General features: G+C 43.2%; 1 pseudogene; it reads left to right on the plus strand.

The window, feature by feature from the left end:
- Positions 1–2665: 2665 nt before the first annotated feature.
- Positions 2666–2783, plus strand: LOC124596835 (annotated as a pseudogene).
- The last annotated feature ends 6160 nt before the right edge of the window (positions 2784–8943 follow it).

Genomic DNA, 8943 nt, shown 5'->3' on the forward strand with positions numbered 1-8943 from the left:
TAGAACTATCATGTGATTACATTTTCACGCAATTTGAGTGCATAGATGCTGAGAAATCAGTACCCAGAACAACCACCTCTGGCCGTAATAACGGCCTTGATACGCCTGGGCATTGAGTCAAACAGAGCTTGGATGGCGTGTACAGGTACAGCTGCCCATACAGCTTCAACACGATACCACAGTTCATCAAGAGTAGTGACTGGCGTATTCTGACAAGCTAGTTGCTCGGCCACAATTGACCAGACGTTTTCAATTGGTGAGAGATCTGGATAATGTGTTGGCCAGGGCACCAGTCGAACATTTTCTGTATCCAGAAAGGCCCGTACAGGACCTGCAACATGCGGTCGTGCATTATCCTGCATAAATGCAGGATTTCTCAGGGATCGAATGAAGGGTAGAGCCACGGGTCGTAACACATCTGAAATGTAACGTCCACTGTTCAAAGTGGGGTCAATCCGAACAAGAGGTGATCGAGACGTGTAACCAATGGCACCCCATACCATCACGCCGGGTGACACGCCAGTATGACGGTGACGAATACACGCTTCCAAGGTGCGTTAACCACGATGCCACCAAACACGGATGCGACCGTCATGACGCTGTAAACAGAACCTGGATTCATCCGAAAAAATAACGTTTTGCCATTCGTGCACACAGGTTCGTCGTCGAGTACACCTTCGCAGGCGCTCTTGTCTGTGATGCAGCGTCAAGAGTAACCGCAGCCATGGTCTCCGAGCTGATAGTCAATGATGCTGCAAACGTCGTCGAACTGTTCGTGCAGATGGTTGTTGTCTTGCAGACGTCCCCATCTGTTGACTCAGGGATCGAGGCGTGGCTGCACGATGCGATACAGCCATGCGGATAAGATGCCTGTCATCTCGTCTGCTAGTGATACGAGACCGTTGGGATCCAGCACGGCGTCCCGTATTACCCTCCTGAACCCACCTGATTCCACATTCTGCTAACAGTCATTGGATCTCGACCAAAGCGAGCAGCAATCTCGCGATACGATAAGCCGCAATCGCGATAGGCTACAATCCGACATTTATCAAAGTCGGAAACGTGATGGTACGTATTTCTCCTCCTTACGCGAGGCATCACAACAACGTTTCACCAGGCAACGGCGGTCAACTGCTGTTTGTGTATGAGAAATCGGTTGGAAACTTTCCTGATGGGAGCACGTTGTATGTGTCGCCACCGGCGCCAATCTTGTGTGAATGCTCTGAAAAGCCAATCATTTGCATATCACAGCATCTTCTTCCTGTCGGTTAAGTTTCGCGTCTGTAGCCTGTCATCTTCGTGGTGTAGCAATTTTAGTGGCCAGTAGTGTAGTAAACCCCTCCCCCCCATGTGTCTGCTCTGACCCTGCTGAAGGAGCGGCCACCTGTCCATTTACAGGGAAAGGGGCGAGTCTCCACATTGGACCTCCGTCTCGAGCGACTTGAATGAGTTACCACTCACCACTCATTTTTGTGAAGTTGGATGCACTGCGGCTGGTGCATCAAGATTTCGAAAACAGAGCCCGCAGCCAAAATAAGCGACACCTTAGATGCCCCATGTGACGCGCCAGACTGTCCGTCACCACTACACCCCTAAGCAGCAGCCTGAAGGTGATTGACCGTAAGCAAAAGCGCATTCAGCTCTTCGCCAGCTACGGCTAGTTCCTCCTACATCTGCACACATCCTAACCGTCCTAGCAAAACTAACTGTAGAGGTGAACTATAAAAGACAGGATCATAGTTATGCCACTTGCTACTTGATGTGTTACCAATGGACGCTGATGAAATAGAGACGTATGTAGCGGCCTGTTCAGTGAGCAACTACTCCGCTACAGAATGAATGAATTTACACTTACAAAATAGCGAGGTTAAATCTATTAAACAGAAAAAGGACGAAATTTAGTAAATAGTGTGCGAATAAATCACAAATAACGATAAACATTTAACTTGCCGGTCTGTAGACGTATATCAGCCGAGAGCTGGAACATGACTGACTGGCTTGTGATACGAACGGACGGTTACTTTCAAAACAAAACAGATGAACAGCTACTGCACCACAGACTGAATGAATTTACATTTAGAAAAATTCGAGATTAAACCTCTTAAACAGAAAAACACGCACGAAATTTAATAAACGTAGCACTCCAGTTTTCATTTTGATTTCTACCTCTGTTTGAACATTGGTGATTGTTTCACCAACTCGTATTATTCCTTTCCTCCCTTTGCTCCCTATGATTATTTCCTGTATTATCACCCCCTGAGCCTTATAGCACATTGCCTGACCCAGTCTTTCAGTGCAGTACAAAAAGGTTTCAATAGAATCAGTGGGGCAATGTATAAGCTCCCACTGCAAGTTCTCTGGTAATCTTCTCCTTAAAGTAGATATTTCACTTAACGCTCCAAGAGGTCAGTCTAAATGTACTAATTTCCTTAATTATTGCTGACAAAATTTCCTCATTGAATATTTAATATTTACCTTATGCACTGCTCGATTTGGAAATTCATTCAGTAGCCTACTCCGCTTTGCTAGGCTCCAGTATCTACTTAAAAACATTTGTTCAAAAACTACATATGAGGTTAACTGTTCAGCACACTGATTTGTCCATGTCTGCGCAGAACACTCTAACAATCTTTAAACAAATTTAATTTTACTGTTATCACTTACTGCCAACGGCCTTTCCGCAGTGATAACACCGGTTCCCGTCTGTTCACCGAAGTTAAGCACTGTCGGGCTGCGCTAGCAGTTGGATGGGTGACCATCCGTTCTGCAGAGCGCTGTTGGCAAGCGGGGTGCACTCAGCCCTTGTGAGGCAAACTGAGGAGCTACTTGATTGAGAAGTACCGGCTCCAATCTCATAAACTGACATACTGCCGGGAGAGCGGTGTGCTGACCATATGCCCCTCCATATCCACATCCAGTGATGCCTGTGGGCTGAGGATGACACGGTGGCCAGTCGGTACCTTTGGGCCTTCGTGGCCTCTGCGGGAGGAGTTTAGTTTTAGTTATCACTCATTCCCTGTAAGACATAGTCTTTGCATGCTGCAAAAAAATCTACAGTATAGTACTTAGCCTCACCTCAAAAGGTTTTACCACTGGGTGCTTGCATCTTAAGCCACCCAACATTTCCAGAAGCACCACATAATTGTAAATTACTTATCCTATTATTTACGCTTTAAAATTTAATCATTATTAACAACAACTACATTCTGCATTTCTTTTCTCAGATTTCCAGCTGTGCCTGCCAATCCACGCATCAATAAAATTTTAGTTTCATCACAACCTGCCACATTTTTCTTTCCATCTCAACAAGGGGTTCCCTCATCCTTTGCATTACACAGCTGCCTGCCTGAACCAATCTCAACCCTCAATTCAACTTCAACTGTATCAGTTCTGCAAACACATTGTTTCCCTTCTCCCCAAATTTAACGATAAATCCTCCACTTGGCTGGTTACTCTTTCCATTTTAGCACCCAGTTAATCTTTTAAACACCCCACAGAACTGCTCATATTGCCCATACCCATTCTCACATTTCCCATCTCGCTCATCAGAGACCTAAGCATGTCCATCATGGTTGTATCCTCTACTTTTTCTTGTTTCTGTGGGCTCTGAGGCTGTGGATTCACAATCAGTAGGTGATGTTTTGATTTCCCCAATTTCATGCTCCCTCACTCTGAATGGCACAAAAGCTGAAATTACAAAGGAAATTTCTCTTGGTGCAGTACTTACCATGTAACTGTGACTCTGCCACTGCTGCTGACGAATGCTGCGCTGCTGTGCTGCTGTTGCGGTGGAGTGTGGAGCGGCTTTCCGGTGGCTGACTGGGCAGGAGCTAGTATCTCTGAGTGTAGCAGGCGGTCACGGCACTTAGCGCGTCGTGCAGCGAACTGTGTAGAGCTGGCGGGATCCCAGCTGCAACGACCGGTACTTATGCGGCACTGCAGCGGTCTCCGCGCGCTGGCGTGTAACGATGTTCCATGGTACTGTTCTGGTGTCGAGGCACCGTTTCCCACGATGCAGTCCTGCACTGCCTTCCGAATCTGTTCACAATGAACTATCCCGGAAACATGCCCACATATGCGACAGCATGGTTTGTATGGGAATGTGCATGTGGTGTGGATGACGAAATAAAATAGAATCTCTCTAATCAATTCGCCGAAAATCAAAGTTCGAAACTGTTACAAGTCCCATATGAGCTCGGAGCCCTCACGTGCCACTACGCGAAAAGATTTACCCACACATTACGCAGCACTGACACTTCAATGGGCCTCCGGAAATTCGGTTGGACGTACAACGTTAGCTACGCTTCGTCTATGGGGCGCCAGTTCATCACAATGTGCTCAATATTCCACAAAAGTCTTTAATATAAATGCAGGAAGGATTCGCTACGCAAGAATCACGTATGCACCCACATATTTTTTAAAGTTTCACAATTTCGACTTTATTTCCAATAAGAATACAGAGAAATCGAGTCGGAGTTCAAAATAAATTAATTTCAGAGCCTTACCAAGTTTCTTAAGATCTTGGAAGCGGCTGAATAAACCAAGATTAATTGCGTGAGTTATCTTTAGAAAACCAGTAAAGCTCCCCAGTATCTCAAACTGTAAATTCCACAGTGGCTGCGCAATGGAACCTTCTAAGTCCGGCTTGTATCATATGCAACCCGAAAAATAACAAGCCCATCAGATGCCGAAAATTGTTTATGTCCGAAAGTAGAAACTCTGCATAATTCACACATCAGATGAAACTTTCTCGAATCACAGACTAACACGTCCTGACAGCCTCCTCACAGCATCCGATTATAGACACCTCTCCAGAATGCCGTTGTTCACCCAGGAAACCTCGGTCGGGCACCACTGAAGTCAGTTAAACTACTGAACGTGGAAATTGCTGAATTCATTAATTTTAATCTTTAATACACGTATGACACATCAAATCACAGGAAAATTTTCCTAGAAATATTATGCTGTAATCAGTTTTTTTAATCTGCCATCGTTCATTTATAAACAATAATTTCTATGGCTTTCTTCTGTTTTCAGATGTTAACAAACAATTTAAATTATACATTAATTTCTTGTATATCTAAAGTTTACAGTACTGGCGCTACTTTTAATGATTTTCTATTTATTTAGAAAGAAATGCTGTTTTTAGGTGCACGAAATCCACTTTTCGGCCTCTCATTTAAATGTGTGACTAATACTGTCACAGTCCGATACAGTTTTACGAGAGGTACCCGTAGAACCCTGGTTTGTTGCAGTCTCATAATGCTTTTCCGACATATTCACGTTTAGAGTTCAGGAATAATTTATAACATTTCACTTACAATAACTTATAAACTAATGCGGATATCGAAGGTGCGTCTTTGCACGCGTAATCGCTCACCTTTTCCGCTTCAAACGAGCCTTTAGTCTCTACAGTGACATGTATGGTTTAATATTTATTAATTTTGGGTAAGCTTTAATTTATCAGTGGACATGAAAAGCGACCATGAGAAACGAGCAGCCATTGTGCTGCCCAGAGGGCGGGTTTTCCGGTCACACGGTCACCTAATCGGCAAGTGACAGTCCAGGGACAACTCCATCTGTGAAGCATGCCGTGAAATTTGACCTCCACGTTTTCCTGTGAAACTGATTTCGGCTGTGCGTCTGCGGTCGCGTGTTTGTGATTAAATAAAGTGTCTCTTCCCTTTGCAACAGGCTGTCGTGTTACATGTTCCATTAGCAAATGGAAAATGTAAAATGTGGTATCAAATCACATCTTTAGATGTACATCTACAAGGCAAGAATCATACAATCTATATTATGTTAGAAAAAACTGGATACCTATGCTAATAATCTAAGCTCTAAGACAACCAATGTGAAATACTCAGACGTCAGTAAGATATTTAGCCTATTATAAGGGAAGGTGGGGCTGTGGGGCTGTTTCCCACAAGAAGTAGGACGTCATAGATGAAACTGACTAGTTGAAGAACTGACATTTTAAAGGCGTCTTAACCAGCAATGAAAAGAGCAAAACAAGAAAACAAGAAAAGGTAAAAAGCCCTAAATAGAAATGCTGAAAGCCCCATGTCTAATAAATCTCACTTCATACCAAGGCCGGCTGCTGTGACCGAGCGGTTCTAGGCGCTTCAGTCCGGATCCGCGCTGCTGCTGCGGTCACAGGTTCGAATCCTGCCTCGGGCATAGACGTGTGAGATGTCCTTAAGTTAGTCAGGTTTACGTAGTTCTAAGTTTATTGTAAGTCTAGGGGACAGATGACCTCAGATGTTAAGTCCCATAGTGCTTAGAGCCATTTGAACCATTTTATACCAGGAAGTAGCGGACAGCGATCTTCCAACCACCAAGCCTTGCAGGGCCACACTACTAGAGAACGTGCTCATGTGGGTCAGGGCACTAGCGTCACCACACACATAGCGGGCAAAGTTAGAAACATTTTCGCGACTATCCAAATAACTCGGGAATGATTCAGCACCCCGTTGCACAACACAACCATTTGAACTATAAAATACTTCAGCATAAAAAAATAGGTAAAACCAAATAGACTAGAAGCCAGAGCACATAAGAAACCCAGGATCAATGATCAAGCGGTAAAAGACTGTGACATTATGTCCTTGAAAGACAGTCAAACGACAGTATATTGTAATGTCTTAACGCCACCTGATATTTCGATACTCGCGAAAATGTAACTTCCGCGCTATGTGAATAGTGGCGCTGAAAGCGGTTTGTTTCTGCAACATGGGTTATTTCAGCTTTGGTTGCCCTCAACAGAAAACTGTTAATTCAGAAAAATTTTTATATTGAAACTAGGACAACTAATAGATTGTTGAAGAGTTACATTCAATTTCAAGTGTATGCCTCCTTAGACAAACTTTTCAGTCACGACCACGAGGACGCAAGCATGGAATACAGAAACCTGGCAAATACGGCATCGTACATTTTCGTCGCTTGATTCCTACAGGAAACACATTTACGGTCTCAGAAGGAAACGAACCCCGTAAAAACTTCCTGAATCCGTGTTAGACGAGAACGCATTGTCCATCCGTTAAATGAGCATAAACAGACCTGTTCTGGAGGCTGTTAGCCGAGCACGAGCGCTCACTCTTGCTCGCCGTTAAAGTAACGAGCCTCGCGGTAAAAATGGGATTGTCAGACGCCATTACTTAGTGCAGGGGAAGTGGACTGTGCGTTTCTTCAGAGGAATGAAAGAGTGTTACACTGGCAATCTCGCCGTAGAGTGCCCATAAACTCCGAATGTTGAATTCACCATACATTTAGACGCAAGCATATACACTTAATGATGCATCGTTTAATATGGGATCAGCTCTTTTTAAATCGATGAAAAGCGGTAATAAGGGCAAGTTATGAACTTCAAAGTGAAGGCCGGACACCCCAACATCAGTTTAGAAGATGGCAGTGCGCTAGAACTTATAGACCTACAGTGCGATACTGCATATTGCGTGATAAATTTCGTAATAAAATAAGTCTTTTAGACCGGTATAAACATTTTACTCAGTGTAAATTTCTTCATCACAAAGTTCACAGCTACGACTACGTCGATGTTTGGCACTACATACTTATGAAGATAAAGTTTACCCACAGAAGCCCACTCACAGTCTGCAACTTTAAAGCTTCTAGTTGAATTCGGACTCCTCAGAAAGTGGTAACAAATATTGATACTTTGATGAAAGGCAAATTTATTAGCATTTGTTGACTTCCCGCGTTTTTATGTTCGAAGTGTGAATAAAATAGTCACGAAATACAAGTTGATGTCAATTTAAACTTCGTCCGAAAACGACTTTCGTCGTAGGGCTGCAGTCTATATAAGAATTATCAGTTTTTGTACTGAGTCCTTCACCTTATCAGTTAAAATTAATGTAAGTTTCATTTCGTGTACCTCATCAAGGAAAGAATCACAGAAAATAAATTTCCCATGAAAGGCATTAATTAGCCACCGTGAAGCGATAGATCACCGTAGAACTAGCATAAGCGACCACAGAACAGACACGTTTGACAATAGTTTCAGGCGCCGAGCTGCCATGTTCCGATTCCGTCTCCTCTGCATGTCCGACCATCGTTCTTGTCAACAACACAAGCATTGCAGTATTGTAGATTATTTTCAGTCCACAACACGTGTCCACTATTTGAAGACACCAAGCAACTTCAATGAGTGATTATAATGATATTCTCACTCCGTCTTATATTTGGCAAGATAATCTGTCAAATACTCCGATTCAACTAAACTTCCGGACAGATTAAAGCCGTGTACTGGACCGAGGACATATTTTATCAGGAAGATGCAACTCTCAACCGTTTATGAGACAATTGAGTTCCAAAATTGGACATGTGGTTATATAGTTTGTGTGGATGCTAGCATTGAAAGGAGTCCACAGCAGAGCGAGTTAGCGCTTCGTTTCGACCGGGACTCCGTTTTTATTCATTCGTATATAATTCTAACAACAGGTTTATTACGACCGTGCAAACTGTCAGCGTCTGCTGACCGATTTGTTATTTTGTAAAAAAGGATACACAAGAACTTGCAATCAAATCGGTATAACCATTTTATTTATATTACTTTATCTTCATTTGTGACTAGTTTAAAATGTAACCTATGGAACACTGCACGAATCAGGCTGATACTGATCTCAGAAACACAGAAAACAATTATTCCAACAAACAGCACTTGCAATGAAAGCTGAAATTTTGCGTCTGCTTGGTTTTTCAATGTGTATATTGAAAAACAGACTTGATTTACATTCACAAACGGTTCTCGGTCATCACACGATTTTATGGTGCACCACGCACGTCTGTTGCTTGAATTACGAAGGAATGAAGAAAAAAAGTACTGGCAGCGAGTTAGACCCACAAATATTATGTTTACGAATTTAAGCAGTTACTAGTTGGGCTACAGACTCTTTGAATCCTAACGATCATGCGAAGTATGAAAGC

The sequence above is a fragment of the Schistocerca americana genome, chromosome 2 (assembly GCF_021461395.2).
Source record: "Schistocerca americana isolate TAMUIC-IGC-003095 chromosome 2, iqSchAmer2.1, whole genome shotgun sequence".
Lineage (NCBI taxonomy): Eukaryota > Metazoa > Arthropoda > Insecta > Orthoptera > Acrididae > Schistocerca > Schistocerca americana.